Source organism: Mixophyes fleayi, chromosome 2 (assembly GCF_038048845.1).
Source record: "Mixophyes fleayi isolate aMixFle1 chromosome 2, aMixFle1.hap1, whole genome shotgun sequence".
NCBI lineage: Eukaryota > Metazoa > Chordata > Amphibia > Anura > Limnodynastidae > Mixophyes > Mixophyes fleayi.
The window spans coordinates 31,449,987-31,471,235 of record NC_134403.1 but is presented as its reverse complement, the minus strand read 5'-3'; positions in this window follow the sequence as shown (position 1 = coordinate 31,471,235).

Sequence of the window (21,249 nt, the reverse complement as noted above, 5' to 3'; positions counted from 1 at the left end):
AGAGGGAGGTTGTTTCTGATCCTGTGCTCTGTCCTGCTGATTAGTTTATTAGTCAAGTGGTGCTTTGTCCTGCTGAGTCCAGTAGTACTTTGTCCAGTGCTCTGTCCTGCTGATTACTTTAGTCAAGTGGTGCTCTGTCCTGCTGAGTCCAGTAGTAATTTGTCCAGTGCTCTGTCCTGCTGATTCCAGTGGTGCTTTGGCCAGTGTCTGTCCTGCTGAGTTCAGTGGTGCTTTTGTCCTGTATTTTTTTCTGCTAAATCCATAGTCATTTGATAATTATCTAAAAATCTTAAAAAAATGTAAAAAAATAAATAAATAAATACCAAAAACATAAATAAAAAATAAAATAAAAAAATAATTAAAAAATTATAAAAAATATTATAGAGCAATATATTATTGCAGTCCCAAAAAATAGGTACTGCAATCTAGATTGCTACGTTCACTGTTTCTGCAGTCCCAAAAAATAGGAACTGCAATCAATATTACTACGTTCACTGTTTCTGCAGTCCAAAAAAATAGGAACTGCAATCAATATTACTACGTTCACTGTTTCTGCAGTCCAAAAAAATAGGAACTGCAATCAATATTACTACGTTCACTGTTTCTGCAGTCCCAAAAAATAGGAACTGCAATCTATATTACTACGTTCACTGTTTCAGCAGTCCAAAAAATAGGAACTGCAATCAATATTACTACGTTCACTGTTTCTGCAGTCCCAAAAAATAGGAACTGTAATCTATATTACTACGTTTACTGTTTCTGCAGTCCAAAAAAATAGGAACTGCAATCTATATTACTACGTTCATTGTTTCTGCAGTCCAAAAAATAGGAACTGCAATCAATATTACTACGTTCACTGTTTCAGCAGTCCCAAAGTGTGTGTGGTTTAGGGGTACGCTCTCTTGTGCTGCATATAATGGAGTACAAAAATTTGGAGGATAAAGTAGGGAAAGATCAAGACCCACTTCCTCCTAATGCTGAAGCTGCTGCCACTAGCCATGACATAGACGATGAAATGCCATCAACGTCGTCTGGCAAGGGCGATGCCCAATCTCCTAGTAGAGGGCATGTAAAATCCTAAAACCCAAAGTTCACTAAAATTAGCAAAAAAAGAAAATTGAAAACATCTGAGGAGAAACGTAAACTTACCAATATGCCATTTACAACACGGAGTGGCAAGGAACGGCTTAGGCCCTGGCCCGTGTTCAGGACTAGTGGTTCAGCTTCACCAAAGGATCTAAGCCCCCCTCCTCCCCCCCCCTCAAAAAAATGTAAAAGAGTTATGCTGTCAGCAACAACACAGCAAACAACTCTGCCTTCTAAACAGATGACATCACAAATCCCCAAGGGGAGTCCAAGGGTGTTGGTGGTTGCGAAGCCTAACCTTCCCATCACTGTACGGGAAGAGGTGACTCCATCCACCATTTGCAGCACACCCTCTGCATATGCTGGAAGGATCACCCACAGTGTAGATCCAGATTTGGATAATCAAGGTGTCAATGTTGTACACCGGGAGGAGGCTATTGATGTAGCTGGCGCTGAGGAGGAACTTGACGAGGAGGATGCTGATGTGGTTATTTAAAAATGAGGCACCAGGGGGGGAAAAAGTTGATGTCCATGGGATGAAAAAGCCCATCGTCATGCCTGGTCAGAAGACCAAGAAATGCACCTCTTCGGTCTGGAGTTATTTTTATCCCAATCCAGACAACAAATGTATGGCCATATGTAGCTTATGTAAACCTCAAATAAGCAGGGGTAAGGATCTTGGCCACCTAGGGGCATCCTCCCTTATACGTCACCTGAATAACCTTCATAGTTCAGTGATTAGTTCAGGAACTGGGGCTAGGACCGTCATCAGTCCCGGGACACCTAAATCCCTTGGTCCTGTTGGATACACACCACCAACGCCCTCCTCGTCAACTTCCTCCACAATCTCCATCAGATTTAGTCCTGCAGGCCATGTCACCAGCCAGACTGAGTCCTCTTCAATCCGGGATTCATCCGAGGAATCCTGCAGCGGTACGCCTACTACTGCCGTTGCTGCTGTTGCTGCTCGTAGTCGGTCATCTTCCCAGAGGGGAAGTCGTAAAAACGCTACGTCTTTCACCAAACAGTTGACCGTCCAACAGTAGTTTGCCATGAGCACAAAGTACGACAGTAGTCATCCTATTGCAAAGCGGATAACTGCGGCTGTAACTGCTATGTTGGTGTTAGACGTGCGTCAGGTGTCCGCCATCAGTGGAGTGGGATTTAGACGGTTGATGGAGGTATTGTGTCCCCGGTAACAAATCCCGTCGAGATTCCACTTCACTAGGCAGGCGATACCAAAGATGTACAGAGAAGTACGAACAAGTGTCCTCAGTGCTCTGAAAAATGCGGTTGTACCCACTGTCCACTTAACCACTGACATGTGGACAAGTGGTTCTGGGCAAACTAAGGACTATATGACTGTGACAGCCCACTGGGTAGATGCATCGCCTTCCACAGCAGCAGCTGCATCAGTAGCAGCATCTCCACAACAGCTGCTCGTGCCAAGGCAGGCAACATTGTGTATCACAGGTTTTAATAAGAGGCACAACGCTGACAACCTCTTAGAGAAACTGAGGGAAATCATCTCACAGTGGCTTACCCCACTTACACTCTCCTGGGGATTTGTGGTGTCAGACAACGCCAGTAACATTGTGCGGGCATTACATATGGGCAATTTCCAGCACGACCCATGTTTTGCCCACACCGTTAATTTGGTGGTGCAGCATTACCTGAAGAGTGACAGGGGTGTGCAGGAGATGCTTGCGGTGGCCCGCAAAATTGCTGGACACTTTCGGCATTCTGCCAGTGCCTACCGCAGACTCGAGCAACATCAAAAAAGTCTGAACCTGTCCTGCCATCACCTCAAACAAGAGGTTGTGGCGCGCTGGAACTCCACCCTCTATATGCTGCAGAGGATGGAGGAGCAGCAAAAGGCCATTCAAGCCTACACAGCCACCTACGACATAGGAAAAGGAGTGGAGATGCCCCTGAGTCAAGCGCACTGGAGACTGATTTCTGTGTTGTGCAAGGTTCTGCAGCCATTTGAACTTGCCACACGAGAAGTCAGTTCCGACACTGCCAGCTTGAGTCAGGTGATTCCACTGATCAGGCTGTTGCAGAAGCAGCTGGAGAAAGTGAGGAAGGAGCTGGTAAACCATTGCGATTCAACAAAGCATGTAGCTCTTGTGGATGAAGCCCTTCGTACGCTTTGCCAAGATCCAAGGGGTGTCACTCTTTTAAAGTCAGAGGAATACATTCTGGCCACCGTGCTCGATCCTCGGATTAAAATGTATGTTGTGTCTCTGTTTCCGGTGGACACAAGTCTACAGCGGTGCAAAGACCTGCTGGTCAGGAGATTGTCCTCTGAAGAGGACCGTGACATGCCAACAGCTCCGCCTTCATTTTCTTCAACACCTGTGGCTGCGAGGAAAAAGCTCAGTTTTCCTAAAAGACCCGCTGGCACAGATGCTGAGAACATCTGGTCTGGACTGAAGGACCTGCCAACCATTGCAGACATGTCTACTGCAGCTGCATTGGATGCTGTCACAATTGAAAAAATGGTGGAGGATTACTTTGCTGACACCATCCAAGTAGACATGTCAGACAGTCCATATTCTTACTGGCAGGAAAAAAAGCCAGTTTGGAAGCCCCTGTACAAACTAGTTCTATTTTAACTGAGTTGTCCCCCCTCCGGAAAGAGTTTTTAGTGCAGCGGGGAACCTGGTCAGTGAGTGGCGAAGGAGGTTGCTTCCGCAAAACGTAGAAAAAATTATGTTCATAAAAATGAATTATCAATTCCTCAATCAAGTACAGCACTGGCCTCCAGATACTACAGAGGGACCTGTGGTTGTGGAGTCCAGTGGGGATGAATTGATAATGTGTGAGGATGAGGAAGTACACACTGAAGGGGGCCAGGAATCAGAGGGTGAGGATGAGGACGACATCTTGTCTCAGTAGAGCCAGTTTAGTTTGTACAGGTGTGGAGGGACAGAAGATGTGCCTGGTGCCCGTGAAGAGGGCGAAGATGTCAGGCTGTGCTGCGCCCCTGGAGGGGCTGAAGAATCCTCACATAGCTGAGCCCTGCAAGTGGGTGAAGAAAGAAGAGGAGAAGAACTTACCCGTCCATCGATCCAGCGGCGGTGAGTATAACTTTCTTTCTGCAGGTCCCGTCCGCGGAGGAAGGATGAGCCAATCAGGGCTCATCTTTCCCCGCTGGCCAATCAGCGGCCGGATGCGCGAGCCAATCGCGGCTCGCGCCCGGCCATTCAAAAGATTGGCGCCAACGCGAGCCAATCAGCGCTCGCGCCGGCTGATGACGTCACGCCGGCAACTATATAAGTCGCCGGGTGGCGCCATTTTGCCAGAAGTCCGTCGGCGGAGAAGAGAGAGGACGTCTCTTCAAGACGTCCAGCAACTGAGCCAGCAGCAGCGGCGGCAGGGGGCCCTTGTAAGGGCCGTGAGCTACCCTGCCGCCAGAAGACTTCAATCAAGCCGCCGGAGCGGAGATCGTCGGCGGGGAGCCCTTGTAAGGGCTGAGAGCGCCCCCGCCAAGCAGCCCTCAACAGCGCCGAAGAGGAGAAGAGGCGCCGCCGGCTGGAGGGTCTGGAAGACCCGGAGAAGAAAGGAAGAAGACGGCGTGGCAAGCTGAGATTCCTGCGCAGAGCAGGTAAGTGACTCAGCCTTAATTCGGGCACTAGGCCCGGGGCCACAGTCGGGCACAAGGCCCGTGGGCACTAAATTAGGGGCACAAGGCCCAGGGACTTGGGCACTAGGCCCCAACAAAGTTAGTGGGCCAGGAGGCCATTTTGATAACGGGGACAAGCCCCTGTAAGTTAGTGAGGGGGACTCTGAGCCCCAGGTATGCAAGGGCACAAGGCCCTTAGGTAGTTAGTGGCCTAGAGGCCATAGGAAGGCCAGAGGGCCTGGTTAGGGGCTAGTAGCCCGTAGGCTATTAAGGGCACAAGGCCCTCAGTCAGTTAGGGAGGCCACAGGCCTTAGGCAGGGGCTAGGACCCCTAGGTAGTAGGGCACAAGGCCCTAGTTAGTGGGCTCAGAGCCCTGAGGTAGAGAGGGGGCTGAGGCCCGTTAATCAGAGCACCAGGCTCTGTGTGTAGCTGGGCAGGGACCCATGGTGTGTAGGGCATAAGGCCCTGGTGGTGTGTAGTAGAGGCGTGAGAGCCTTGTGAGTGTAGGCGCGGTCCTGTGTGAGGTGAGCACACGTGGTTAGGAGGTACAGTAGAGCGGAGGCTCCTGTGGTGCTGTAGCAACCTGCTGGTTGGCTAATAGCGGTGTGTTCGGGTAAGTAGCGGGCAGAGTACTGTATACTGTATTTATTCTGTCTGTGTGGCGAGTGTAGTTTACATTACAGTATTTTGGTGTGCTATATAACTGTGTCCAGGGGCAAGACGTCAGGCCCCCATTAAAGGTAGGCTCTTGTTCCTGTGGTTTTCCTGTGCTAACCCGTGCTGTGGGGACAAGTGTAGTTACCAGCATACACATAGTCAGGGGAGAACACACGTAGTTTTCCTGTCCCTTAGGTCCCCGGGGTCACACTGGTACCCAGAGGGGGGTGGCTGAGTGAGTTGGTGGCAGTGCAGCACACCTTGAGGCAGTTCCAGGGGCGGCCGTGGTTCTGATCAAGGGTCCTCAAGGCCGATTCCGTGCAGGTGGACCTGTGGTTCCGGACGTAGGGACACGTGTGAGATACCCGAGTACAGGCAGTCGGGCGGTTCAGTTCGATCGGCTGTTCCGTGCGGCAGTCGGCCCGCGGGTTAGTGTGCTGTTCTACTGAGCCTCAGCCGGGCTTAAAGAACCCGTACTTAGGGCCTGTGTGTGACTCCATAGCAAGAAGGCAGCTTCTTGGTACGACCTGGGTGAGGGGGTTAGGAACCGCCCTCCGGTTTAGGCTGTGAACACCGGCTGGTGTTCCCCGTAGCGTGTAAGTGAGCAGTTCCGTTAGTGCACCACACCTAGTTAGTCCTAGTGTTTTGACTAGTTGCGTTGCCGACCATTAGAACGTTGTTAGGGTCGGGTCGCTGTTGCAGTCAGTCCAGTTTGGTGGGTGCCATCTTAGTCTCACGGAGAGCGTAGTGGGAGGCTGTGTGTTCTTGTCATCCGCAGGAGTCGGGAAGGTGCAGGAGAACCGGATCGGAAGTGGGAGTGTCCCGGTGAGTATCACGCTCGATTCCCCCTTTCGGTTAGGCCCTCACCGGCAGGTGTGTGAGGTACTTGAGGCGGGATTAGTCCTCGGACTGGTCTTGGCCTTCAGTGCCTGTAGTCCCCCGCGTCTTGGCAAGAACAAAGTGAGGAGGCGGCAAGGAGCTTGGACTGACTGTGTCCTTGTTCTTTGCCGTAGTCTCGGACAGCCCTTACCTGGTAGGCACGGCCGTAATCTCTGCCTCTATCTTAGAGGGACGTGATTGGAGGTGACTGCGGCTGCGGATCTGCTGGGATTGGATCGCAGCTGGGAAATCGGAAGCGGACTGGAGGTGACCATCGTTTACAAGGTGAGTTCTTTTGTGTTGCGTCTGTCCCTGTCTTTCCCCGCAGGGGGCGTTACACAGGGAGAGATGAATAGCTTTATTTGTGTGGGGGCCCAAACAAACCAATGATTTCAGCCACAGTAGTTTGGTAGGCCCTGTCGCTGAAATGATTGGTTTGTTAAGTGTGCATGTCCTATTTCAACAACATAAGGGTGGGTGGGAGGGCCCAAGGACAATTCCATCTTGCACCTTTTTTTTTTCTTTGCAAGCTCGTTTTGTGGGGGTCCAAATAAACCAATCATTTCAGCCACAGTTTGGTAGGCCCTTTCGCTGAAATGATTGGTTTGTTAAAGTGCTTGCAACTCTTTTTTTGGCAATATGTGCTCTTTGGGGCCTAGTTCTATCTCCATCAGAGATATTCCTGCAGGCCATGTCACCGGCACAGCTATGTTGGTGTTAGACGTGCGTCCGGTGTCCGCCATCTGTGCAGTGGAATTTAGACTAGTTGAAGGAGGTATTGTGGCCGGTACTAAATTGGGTACCGGGGCCACTCCACTACGCAGTCCAGATAGCTGCGTATCAGATATTAAACTAAGTTTACTGTTGCTGCCAAATCCAAAAATAATGAAAATGCCCTGTCATCATCGAAAACAAGAGGTAGTAACGCGCTAGAACTACACCCTCTATATGCTGCAGAGGATGTAGGAGCAGCCATCTGTGCAGTGGAATTCAGACCAGTTGGAGGAGGTATTGTGGGCCCGGTACCAAATTGGGTACCGGGGCCACTCCACTACGCAGTCCAGAAAGCTTCGTATCAAATATTAAAGTAATTAAATTACGTTCACTGTTGCTGCCAAATAAAAAAATAATGAAAATGCCCTGTCATCAATGAAAACAAGAGGTAATGACGCGCTAGAACTACACCCTCTATATGCTGCAGAGGATGGAGGAGCAGAAAAAGGCCATTCAAGCCTACACAGCCACCTACGATGGGCCACGTGTTTGTGCCGCCCACTTGTGTCGCTTAGCTTAGACATCCAGCTACCTCGGTGCAACCTTTTGGACTAAAAACAATATTGTGAGGTGTGAGGTGTTCTGAACAGACTGGAAATTAGTGGAAATGATTGTTATTGAATGTTATTGAGGTTAATAATAGCGTAGGAGTGAAAAAAAACCAAAAAACTGGATTTTAGCGCTTTTTATGCTTTTTTAAAAATAAATCAGAACCCAAAACCTTAAATCAGAACCAAAACCTTTCGGCAGGTGTTTTGGCAAAACAAATCAGAACCCAAAACCTCAAGCTAATCAGAACCCAAAACCCAAAACACTAAAAGTGGCCGGTGCACACCCCTAATTCATTTACATGAAGTTAAGTTTAAAGCACATCAATGAATTGAGGATGATGACAATTAGCAGCATTAGCTGCCCGCTTCTGATTGGTTGATTGTGCCTTGACCCCTCCCATTGATGGTACTTCATTCATTAGTGCAGCTGCTATATTATTTGTATTACTAAACTGATATTTCCTTTCGAACTGCAGCAATAAAGAATTCTTATTTGATTGTTAAACGGATGTTAGTATTTAGTTAAATTTACTTTTACATTTATTTTGTATTGGTGTCTATATTTAAGTATTGAATTAATTGTGTGTCATGTGAATGACAGAAAAGTATCTCTTTAAAAGATCACATTTTTAATAAAACACTATTGTCTCTAATGCTTATGACATTTTATTACAGTATTAAAATGTGTACAAATAGGGTATTTTCACTTTATTAACATTGTCAAATCTAAAAGCCCTTTTTCATGGTTATGTTCAGGATGCAAAAGTGTCCACATGTCTACAAGAGCCCCAAAGTGGACACTAGAAAAAGGCAAAATAACAGTGTAGTAAAGTTTTAAACTCTTTTTGCAGATTATTATTCTTGCTGGCTGAAGCAGTACTTTTCTGCTATAATTATTGTAATGGTCTTTAGCATATTTCTCACTGTTACGAACACGCTCCCAGCTGCCGTGACTTTGGCGTGTTCGCTGTATGAGGTCACACAGGATTTCAGCCCGCAGTCTCTCTCATCTATCACACAGGTTATAGACCTACGGAATCGCCACCACACAGCGCTCTCACACCCCCAGACACTTCAGGTTCTGCCACCACCTATTGAGTATGGGCAATAGGACCCCAATATACTGTTCCACACTGGCACGCAGGCTTCTAGTTATCCACAAACCAGCAAGACCCACACCAGCACACACAGGGTTAACTCTTCACACCTCCAGACTGTTACACAAATGTACATACAAGCACACACAGCTTGTTAATCAAATGTATCAACAAATCACACACTGGCATTCCAAGGGTTAACTTGGTCGAGCTCTGACTCTTCTAAACAGGCTAATGGATTCGTTAGAGTATCAAGGACGCAACTTATTAAATTATAGATTTAATATACAAAAATACAGGGCATTCACATATAAAGAAAAATAATGAATAACAATTAATTGACATAACAAGCAAAAACAGTTTAAAATAAAAAGATAAACGTACAGAGTCCTTCAAGTAGATTGATCCCCAAGAAGCTGACCCTTTGTCCCTCCAGGACACAGATTTTTAAGCACACTCAAATGGGACGGCACTCACAAGGGCAGTGTGAATGCTAATGTGGGGGCGGAAATGTCCCCTGGGTGTCAGACCGCTATTAGGGCCGGGGGGTAGGCCGGCCGGCCACCCCCCGGGTGCAATATAGCACATTTTCACCGGCGGCTGCATCTGATGACATCAGATGCTGCCGCGTCAGCACACAGGCGGCCGCATCACATGACAGGGGATGCGGCAGCGTCATCAATGACGCGGCCGCATACCGTTTTATGCGATGCGGCCGCCTGTGTGCCCCCTGGGCTTCCCTCTCCCAGCCCGCGCCTGGTGTCACCTAAACTATACCTAAGTTTTGAGCGGTCTTAGCTTTCCTCAGATATCTCCCAGAGACATAACTTTCCCTTCAATAAACCGATCATAATTTCCCGCACATTTAAATACCAAATATGATGAGATTACAACAATATCCAATCTCATCCTGAAATACATGTGACTATGGCTGTTCCCTGTGTAGTTGGTATCTATGTTTTAAGCCCCTTGTGTGGTTTTTGCCCCTCAGTACAGAGTGGAATCGAGATTTCCCAAAATATGAACTATGACAACATTTTCCTTTGAAGGTCATATTTCTATATACCTGTATAGGCTTTCACATGCTGCCTACCAGGATCTCCAGCTGTGATTGGATCCACAAAGTCTATTCAAGTGTCTAAAGCGAACAGTGAGACATCCTGGAAGCTGATAAAAGTGGCCGGCTGATCTCCTCACAGTGGGGTGTGCAAAGCCATCAAACACAATTACATCAGACACTCTGTCTGTAAATTTTACACTTTAACTTATCAATGGATTCATTTGATACAACCTATTTACAATGCAGTTATGAATTATCCCTTATAAATAACTGCCAGCTCTCTATGTTCACGGCACTCACTGAGTCGCCCTTCAATGACGTTTAGTGATGTTTAATAAGGTTATCCATAACAATGGGCAGCACAGTGGATAACATTTCAGCCTCACTGCAATATTATTTTTTAGTATTATTATTATTTATTTATTTGTTTTTAATATAACACCAACATATTACTCAGAACTGTACATTGGGGACATGAAGACACCATGACAATAAACAGAAAGTAAAGATGACCTTGCTTAAATGAGCTTACAATCTAAGAGGAAGGGAAAATATGAGGGATTTACATGTCAGGTAGTGGAATAACAATTATAGAGGTTGGTGTGGATACAGATACTGTGCTAATTCCTGGCTCCAGGATGTTGGTGGATACAGATACTGTGCTAATTCCTGGATCCAGGATGTTGGTTGTATACAGATACTGTGCTAATTCCTGGCTCCAGGATGTTGGTAGATACAGATACTGTGCTAATTCCTGGCTCCAGGATGTTGGTTGAATACAGATACTGTGCTAATTCCCGGCTCCAGGATGTTGGTTGTATACAGATACTGTGCTAATTCCTGGCTCCAGGATGTTGGTGGATACAGATACTGTGCTAATTCCTGGCTCCAGGATGTTGGTGGATACAGATACTGTGCTAATTCCTGGCTCCAGGATGTTGGTTGTATACAGATACTGTGCTAATTCCCGGCTCCAGGATGTTGGTGGATACAGATACTGTGCTAATTCCTGGCTCCAGGATGTTGGTGGATACAGATACTGTGCTAATTCCTGGCTCCAGGATGTTGGTTGTATACAGATACTGTGCTAATTCCCGGCTCCAGGATGTTGGTTGTATACAGATACTGTGCTAATTCCTGGCTCCAAGATGTTGGTGGATACAGATACTGTGCTAATTCCTGGCTCCAGGATGTTGGTGGATACAGATACTGTGCTAATTCCTGGCTCCAGGATGTTGGTTGTATACAGATACTGTGCTAATTCCTGGCTCCAGGATGTTGGCAGATACAGATACTGTGCTAATTCCTGGATCCAGGATGTTGGTTGTATACAGATACTGTGCTAATTCCTGGCTCCAGGATGTTGGTGGATACAGATACTGTGCTAATTCCCGGCCCCAGGATGTTTGCAGATACACACCTGTATGGTTTATAAAGCATAAATATGTGTGTGGGGGGGGGGGGGGGGGGGTAAGGAATAAGAGTGAGGGTTACTACAGGAAATATTGGTACAGGAGGAAGTATTTTGAAAAACTCCTTCTTAGAACTTTGAGTAAAATGGTCCGGAGAGCTCGCTTTTATTTTGTTTGCTTGATAATTTCTTTATAATAAAAAAAATTGTTTTGGAAGGGGGGTTTATAAAAGTGCTAAATGGTTGAAGAATATAATTCAGGGGTGGATTATTTTTGATTTTCTAATTCAACTAAAGTCCATGGTGTCCCTACCTGATTAAACACCTAGGGCTAGATTTACTAAACTGCGGGTTTGGAAAAGTGGAGATGTTGCCTATAGCAACCAATCAGATTCTAGCTTTCATTTATTTAGTGCAGTCTGCAAAATGACACCTAGAATCTAATTGGTTGCTATAAGCAACATCTCCACTTTTTCAAACCCGCAGTTTAGTAAATATACCCCCTATTCTCTGTCATGGAGAATATATGTTAGTTTTTTCTATGGAGGCTATCTGCCAAATAAGGCTTTCTAGAGCTGAGACCGAGGGGGAAGGGGGGGGGAGAGGGGGAGGGGGCTTTTCCAGTTTTTATTTCTACTGCATGGAATTTAAAAGGGATTAATTTTGTTCCAGAAGGGGAAGATCTGGGTGCGAGACCACCATATGTGTTGGAAGGTACCCCTGTGCTTGTAATTCCTCAAGCATTTCAGGTCAGAGGTAGAAACATTTATTTTCTTTCTGTGTGGTGAAGTACCACCTATAATATATATTAATATATAGTATATAATATATATCATCCTCACCCTCACCTATAAGGCCCTCTCCCACTCCACTGCCCCATACATCTCCAACCTCTTTTGCATCCACACTCCCTCCCATTCTGTTACACATCTCACCAGCTAACCTCTCATTTTGGTCGCTGTTCATACCTGTTTCCCTTGGTTTTCATCCCCCTGACAGCTTGGCGTTCCTCCGCTGGCGGGCGCTATCTTGCTGCTTTGAACTGAGCATGCGCATACCTGGTCTTTTCAAAACTCCCTCCATTCACTTGATTGGCTAAGTACCTGTCAGCCTGTCTATTTAAAGCACCTGCCTCCTTACTGTGGTTGCAGATCTTCAGGTCTCCTTACTTGTTAGGACTTCTCCTCCTCTGGCTCCTGTTTATTTCTATCACCTTGTTGTACGCTGGATTCAGCAATTACACTGCGGACTATTGTGCATCTCCTCTGATCCTGCTCCAGGGCTCCCAGCTCAATAGCACTTAGCGCTTCATCACTTTGCAGTCTATTGCACTCCTGTGTATACCTGTATCACCTCCGCAGTCTAGACCCTGCCGCTACTCTGCAGGTTGTTGTGCATCTTCTCTAATCCTGCTCCAGGGCTCCCAGCTCATTAGGGGGTCTATTTAACAAGTATTTTTCCTGTGGTAAACCCCCGAAAACAACACTTTTACCGTGAAATCACTATGTACCATTGAAGCATCGCAGCAGATATCTCAGATATCTGCTGCTTTGCATTTCCTATCGTTTTTCTGAGCACTCCCCATAACAGTGTATGGGAAGTGCTCAGAACCGCTATGTATTAAAGTTTAATTAGAGAAACTTTTCTCTTTTTTTACATGTTAATGTACGCCATCTGAAGCTGGCGCCATCTGAAGCTGGTGTACATTAACATATCTGAAAACTTTCACGCTGTCCAGCTCTGCTCTGAAGAGCAGAGCTGGACAGTGCATGTGTAGGGATCATGTGATCCCTCCCTGTCAATCATCCTGCAGTTTGCCGGCCAGGATGTTACTGCGCATGCACCAACTATTCGGTCGGTGCATGCGCACTAACGAAAAAAGACAAAAAAAAAAAAGAAGATCATCGCAGCTTTGAAAAATGAGAAAAGACTGCGATGATCAGGTGAGTCACTTCTCAGGGACAGCAGGTTATAGGCACTGCTGTCCCTGAGAAGTTTTTTAATACATAGTCGTTACTTTTCAATCCTTATCAAGGAGATAAGGATTGAAAAGTATCAAGTCAAAAAAACGAAGGGTCATAAATAGACCCCTAGGACCTTAGCGCTTGATCACTCTGCAGTCTATTGCACTCCTGTGTATACCTGTATCACCTCCGCAGTCTAGACACTGCCGCTACTCTGCAGATCATTGTGCATCTTATCTAATCCTGCTCCAGGGCTTCCAGCTCATCAGGACCCCGGTGCATCAGCATCCTGCAGACTGTTGCTCTCTTCTATAATCCTGAGCTTCCACTTACCTGTTGTCTGACATATCCTTACTGAATCCATTATCTCCTGATCCTCCATCTAGTCTCGCTCATCGCCCCCTAGAGGACCTCGACCTGCGGTTAGAGAGCCGCTAACCCATATTCCCTTGTGGGGACCTCTGGTGAAAACCTCTCTTTCTGTTAGACTCCGCACCTCTCTGGGGGTAGTATCCACCTGAGCAGACTTTGAGGCCCATCCTGACTCTGATTTCATGACACGTTACCTGCGTTTGGCTAATGACCGTCCCCTCTCCTACAGTCTGATCACCTCTTCCCACTCCAGAATCCAAGATTTCTCCCTGGCTGACCCCTCTATTGGAACAACCTCCCACGGTCTTTCAGATTGTTGCCTAACATGTACACCCTCAAATGTGCACTAAAAATGTCATCTGTTCCTCAAAGCCTACCAGCCATGCACCTAACCAGCTCCCCATGTTTGATCTCACTTCTCTCTTCCTCTGTCCCCTCTATCTCGCTCCTCTTGGGCTTGATCTTCTCCACTGACTCCCTATTGTACCTGCTGTCTGTTTGCCCCTCCCTTTAGGATGTAAGCTCTTACGAGCAGGGCGTTCTTCCGCTCCAACTTCATAGTACTAGCTATGCTTAGAGCTCTAGGAGTCTTGGTATTATTCGTTTATTGTTCTGTACTGTCCTAGCCTGTATGCTTTACTGTTTGTATTCTGTATGGTGCTGCAGAAAACTTGTGGCATCTTACAAATTATTATTGTTATCTTTTATAATAATAATAATAATAATAATAATAATAATATATTATAAGATGTCTCTTTGATTACGGTCGAGATGGAACTTTTATGTTAATTTGCATTGTTATGATCCTGTCCAGCCACAAAGTTATAAAGGGGCACCAAAGAGTGAGGTCAATTTATAATCTGGAAAAGAGCGGAGTAAAATTTTCCTGGAATAAAGCATGATCAATAAGACTAGTAACGCCTATATATAGTACATGACAAAAGAGCTGTTACACCACTAAATGTTAATGCTAAACACACGCAGACAGATAGTTACAGAAGAAATACCAATATGTGCTCTTTATTAAGAGCCAAAACCAGTTTCCACCACTGCCACAGTTTCAAATAAGCACTTGATATATTGGACCAATACAAGTGGGTGAAGTAATCAGAGTAACCAATCTGGAAGTGGGGGAGACAGCACTGAGTCTAGCAATCAGGACTAGGTTTGTGTGGGCCAATGGACAATGACGTAAGGCTCATGTGCAGTTAATTTCTAGAAGTCATGAGGACAAAACTCTCCTCTTACAAACAGGGAATCTTTCAACACAGCAATATCATATTAATAGTTGGAAATAAGATGTAGCTCTGGTCACAGGGAAAAATGGGTTGTCCAAAATTGGGAATGATATACAAGTTACAATAATCTTTGATTCTCAAATAACTGATTGGTTCATCATTGGGGCAGATAGGAAATGTCAGAAACACGGGGTTAGTGTTAGGAGCCGCGGCGGCCACGGGCACGGCTGCGGCTCTCTGCTTGTTCCCGGCGTCCCGGCCATCTCTGTGACGATCAAGATGTGACTTTCAGTTTCTCGGCCCCCCCAGGGCAATGGCCGGATGCCGAGTGTTCTGTTAGCATGCCCCGGCAACACAGGGCAGCCGGGCGCGTGCGAGAAAGGGCATACAGCCTGCTGATTAATCAGTCAGTTTATTAATTAATCTGCTCCTGGGAATTGTTACAGGGCAAAGCCCTGATTGGCCAGTGTTAGTATTTAAGGCAGGGAGGGCTTAGCCTCCTTGCCGGTTATAGCGTGAACTTACCCAGTTGCTGACCTGGTCAAGCCTGTTCCTACTTGTCCCAGTTCCTGCGGATACTCTGCCTGTTTCTCTTTTGGACCTGCTGTTGTGACTTTTGCCTGTACCTTGGACCCTGCCTGCTTGCCTGTGACCCTGACCCTTTGGCCTGTATCTTGGACTCCGCTGTTTTGCCTGTGACCCTGAGCCATGGCGTGTTATCTAACCATTCTACCTTGCTTGTGACCCCTGACCTCAGCTAACGTCTGACCATCCGCTACCATCTACTCAGCTTCCTCTGACCTGCCGCCGGGGGCGGGCTGGCCTGGGGGGGCAGAGGGGCAGGTGCCCCCCTGGCCGGTCAGAAAAAAGTGTCTTTTGGGCCGGTGCCCAAGTCTCTACTGCTTGGTGGCTGGCCCCTCCCTGGGACCAGCCATCTTCTATGTTGGCCGCGGATCCTTCTGATCCATCCCCCCTCCTGCTCAGTGATAGGCCAAACATTTAGCCTATCACTGAGCTCTTGTTTCACATGGGACGTGCACCACAGGTGCCGTCCCATGTGTGAAGTGCTGCAGACAGTGCGTGGCGCGAATGGAACAAGGTAAGTATTAATATTATGTGTGTGTTATGTTAATACAGTGTGTGTGTGTGTGTGTGTGGTTATGTTAATACAGTGTTTGTGTGTGTGTGGTTATGTTAATACAGTGTGTGTGTGTGTGTGTGTGTGTGTGTGTGTGTTTATGTTAATACAGTGTGTGTGTGTGTGTGTGTGTGTTGTTAAAACATAGTGAGTGTGTGTGTTATGTTAATACAGAGTGTGTGTGTGTGTGTGTGTGTGTGAGGGGCAACATATGAATGTAGTGTGTGTAGTGTGTGGGGGGCAGTAAATGACTGTAGTGTGGGAAGGAGGGGGGGGGGGGTCTTAATACAATGTGAGAGGTAGGCTATTAATTTAATTGTGGAATGCAGGTGGGGGCTAATTATTGGATGCTATTTTATTTGTGGGGTGATGGTGGGGCAATTTAATTTAATAGTGGGGCCTATGAATTTATAATGGGGTAATTGGACCTTTAGTTTAATGCTGGGGTGGTTTGGGAGCTATTTATTGATTGTGGGGCTGTTTGTGGAAAATGAGGTCTATTTATTAAATGTGATTATTTAATCCTGTGATTGTTGTGGGAAATGGTTATATTTGTTAAATGTAAATGCTATTTAAATTATTGCTCTGGCTGTTTGGAGGGAGGGAAATAGGTTTATATATTAAATGTGTTTGCTATCTAATGTCAGGGTTGGTTGGAGGGAAAGAGATCTATCTAATGTTGTGGCTGGAGGGAGGACTAATTATAAAACGTGGGTGCTATTGATTTAACACTGGGACTGGTTGGAGTTTTTCGAAATTTTATGAACCCATTTTTTTTCCAAATAGGGCCAGGATCCAGACAACCAGAAGATGAGCTAAAGTAACCAGCAACCACAAGTGGTGACAGTGACAAGACAGGTAGGAGAGAGTAGGACAGTCTGCCAACTGTCCTGAATCTGGAGGGACAGTCCCGAATTTGGGTGACTGTTTCGCTTAGGACAGTTGGGTTGTATGTCCCACTTCACCATGTACTGCTCGTGAAGGCAGAACTGTGTGCAGTGCACCTACAGTAGTGCATACAGTATTGCCTGTGTATTTGTCTAAAATGATAACCATGTAACATCATAGGGGGTTACCAGTGGCGGATCCAGGGGGGGCAATCGGGGCAATCGCCCCCCCTAGCAGACACTTGCTGCCGACGGCCGCACAGTATGTGCAGGTGCGATCGGCCGTGACAGGCAGGGACAGTGTGCTGCCCGGCCACTCTGATTGTGTTTTAAACACAATCAGAGCGGCCGGACAGCACACTGTCCCTGCCTGTCACGGCCGAGCGGACCTGCACATAGTGTGCAGCCGTCAGCAGCCTTAGATGTTAGTTAAGTCCTGGGGGCATACGAGCACCTGTGAGCACATAAAGCTCTACGGGAAAGGCGGCTGCTATAGGTGAAGACCTCTGTCATCTGTTCTGCAAGTTAGTTATCAAACCGCCAGTCTAACAGTTAAGAGGAACCTCAGGGGCTGCTTGATTTGACTCTACCCACAAAGAGGAGTCTAACGGAAAGGGAGGTTTTCACCAGGAATCCACGCAAGGGAATTTGGACTTTGCGGCTCCTGATCGCGGGTCGTGGCCCTCAAGTGGGTGTCAAGCGAGACCATGTGGATAACCCTGCGGAAACGGTCTGAAGAATGTGAGTCTGCTGGCAAGAGTAGAAGTCTATAAGAAGAAGGAACGCTGAGGTTTAGGTAAGCTGGTATGGTGAATCAGGAACGCACAGGAGTACGAAGGTTTACAGAGGAATGTAGCGCTGAGCTCCAGGAGAGCTGAGTAGCCCTGGTGCAGGATCAGTTGGAGACGCAACAGTCTGCAGGAGGACACTGGGGTCCAGGTAACTGGTGAAGTAAATCAGGAATACACAGGATACAGAGATATTGCAGAGTAATGTAGCGCTGAGCTCCTGGAGAGCTGAGTAACCCTGGTACAGGATCAGTAGGAGGCATGAGGGTCTGCAGGAGGATCCAAACAGATAACTGAGAGAAAATAACAGGAGCCAATGTAAGGTACGTCCTAACAGGCTGGAAGACCGGGAGATCTGGCACCTAGGAACTGTAGTAGTACTTTATATAAAGGGAGCACAGCAGGCAATGAGCCAATGAATTGAATAAAGAGAGGTTTTAAAAGCCAGGTCCGCGCATGCGCAGAAGCACCGGCAAGATGGAGCCTACCAGCGGGGAAAGCGGCGCTCAAACAGGAGAGGAGAGCGGCTGCAGGGAGCAGGTAGGAGCACTGGACCCAGACCGAGAGCTTAGAGGTTCCGGTGCGTGACAGGGGAGCTCTCCACAGTGCACTCAGCAGGCGCATGCTGGCAGATGTCAGCCCGGGGGGGCGCACAGGCGGCCGCATCACATGACACGTGATGTGGCCGGCCGCCTCCCCCCCGAAGAGAGAGTAACATATGCCAGCCGGCCCTAACAGCTAAAATTCTGAGCGGGCCGGGGGGGCGATGCCCCCCTGCCCCCCGGCCCAGCCTGCCCCTTGCACTCAGTCAAAAGAATGTAGTGGTTAAGATAACACCACCACCCTAATTGCTATGCGCAGCCTGCTTCATAAATGTGAGTACCTTAATACACTTTCTGAATTTACAATGATGTACACAAGGTGCACCAGGCAAATAAAGAAATGTGTGATATAAGTTATTTATTTCCACTTTTGTGTTGGGGAACATGGCAGAAACCATACTGTCCTTTTGTGAATCCATGTGTAATCTGTACTCTTATTTTTCTTTTAAGCTTCAAATTTTATTAGGCTCCTCTGGACTAAAACCAGATCTGAGGAAGACAAGTATGGCAGTCTGTCTCCCATGCTTTTTACTTGGGCTGCAGTGATGCAGAGACTCTCATCGCCCTGGATAGTATCACGATAAAATATTCATTAATCGCAGCGAAAAGTAATTTGTTATCGCCGCACTAGGCGGCAATAAAAAAAATACACAGATTGCCATGATAAATGTAATTTTAATTAATAGATATCTTACCTTTGTTAGAGACAGTGACGTCATTACAGCCCCAAAACGCAAAACAATCACGGTTATGCATTATATATGCTACATATTATTTTTGTTAATAGAATGGTTTGTGGAGCTCCAGCACGAGAGGTAGATAATTGTCCTTTCCGTCCATCTGCCGGCACCTGTAAAAACAAAGCTTTATTTTTTGTAGTCTGCACAATATGGAAGTAATCATTGCTTAACCCAAACTCAGTAACTAAGGTCCTGATGTAGAATTTACACTGAAATCGTAAGTGTAAATTGCATCCCGTAATCTACATAGGATTCTAAGTTGCACGGACCTTTAGATCTGTGCGACTCAGAATACTATGCAAATCTTTATCTGCCTTATGGGCCTGTGTGCATGATGCACTTAAGTGTATCAGTCACAGCAGTACCCCTGTAAAGCAGATTAATTAATTAATTAATTCATGTTAAATATAAAAAACAACGTGCTACTCCCCCCCAAACAGCACAAGGGTTGGGTAAGCTGTTTGGGGGGAGGGGTGCACACCTGTTTTTAAAATGTAATTTTTTTAACTTTTTTTTTTTAATACAGCAGCAGGTGAAAGCACCTGCAAAAAATAGGTGTCTGTTAAAGACCTATCTACGGCTGCTTTCAACTCAGCATAGCATGTAAAGTGCGACGCCTTTACATCATACTTGCCAACTTCTCTTCGTTGGCTTCGGGGAGATGCTGGGGCGGGGCTTGATGAATCACATCATTTTGGCCCCACCCCCTAAGCGATTGTCACAATTTTAGTCAATTACAGCAGGGGGCGAGGCTGACACAATATTTGCGTCTGTCACAGTTAGGTGCTGGCGCTGTGACTTTCCCTTTAAGAACCATGAGTCTGCTTGCCTCAGAGACATTACTTTCACAGGTGTGCCTGGCTACTGTGATCTGGACCTCCTCCCGAACCTCATTGGTCCTGGAGCACTATATTAACCTCCCATGGTTATGGGCTCATTGCCTGTTCTTCGTGTTATTCTGATTGCATTTGGATCTGGCTGTATACCTCTCCTTCCGTGTGTCCGTTACCTGCTCGCTGGACTGAACTCCTCACTGCTGTTCACCTGCAAGCTGCAAACTCCTCACTGCTGTTCAGCTGCAAGCTGCAAACTTCTCACTGCTGTTCACCTGCAAGTTATTATTATTATTATTATCGTTTATTTGTTAGGCGCCACATGGTTTCTGCAGCGCCGTACACAGTACAAACAGGAGACCATACAGGGTAAGACAGTACAGAACATTAAACACAAAGTACCAATACTTCAGAAACTCCGGGCAGGCAAATACAGTAGAGACGGAGCGGAAGAACAGGTATGGAGACAGGAGGAAAGAGGGCCCTGCTCATAAGAGCTTACGTGCTAAGGGAGGGTGAACAAAATCAGGCACAGAAGGGAGCCAGTGAAGCAAAGGGGAGAGAAAAAAGGGGGCCATGGGAGAAACAGAAGAGGTGAGAGGTTAAGTGGATGGTTGGTAGGCCTTAAGGAACAGGTGAGTTTTAAGTGCCCGCTTGAAGGAGCACAGATTGGGTGAGAGACGAATGGAGCGAGGGAGGTCGTTCCAGTGAAGGGGGGCAGCACGGGAGAAGTCTTGGATTCTAGAGTGGGAAGAGGTGATCAGAGTGGAGGAGAGTCGGCGATCATTGGCAGGGAGCGGGCAGGAGTGTGAATGGAGAGGAGGTTAGAGATATAAGGGGCAGTAGACTGGGAGAGAGCCTTGTAAGTGGTGGTAAGGAGTTTGAAAAGGATTCTATAGGGGAAGGGGAGCCAGTGTAAGGCAAGACAGAGAGGGGAGGCAGAGGAGGAGCGGCGTGAGAGGAAGATGAGTCTCGCAGCCGCATTGAATATAGAGCGGAGGGGGGCGAGGTGGGAGCAGGGAAGGCCAGTAAGGAGGAGGTTGCAGTAGACGAGGCGGGAGATGATGAGAGCATGGATGATAGTTTTGGTTGCATCTTGAGAGAGGAAGGGACGGATGCGGGCAATGTTATGGAGTTAGAAGCAACAGGCTTGGGCGAGGGATTGGATCTGGGGGGCAAAAGAGAGAGAGGAGTCAAGAGTGACTCCCAGGCAGCGGAGTTGGGTGACAGAGGAGATAGTGGAGTTGTTAACAACAATGGAGAGGTCATGGTGGGAAGGGAATTTGGGTGGGGGAAAGACAATGAGTTCAGTTTTGGAGATGTTAATTTTAAGAAGGCGTGAGGACATCCAGGAGGAGATGGCTGAGAGGCAGTCAGTTACACGAGAGAGGAGGGAGGAGGAAAGATTAGGAGAAGAGATGTAGAGTTGAATATCATCAGCATATACGTGATACTGAAGACCGAAAAAGGAGATGAGAGCCCCAAGGGAGGAAGTATAAAGTGAAAAGAGTAAAGGGCCAAGAACAGAGCCCTGAGGGACTCCT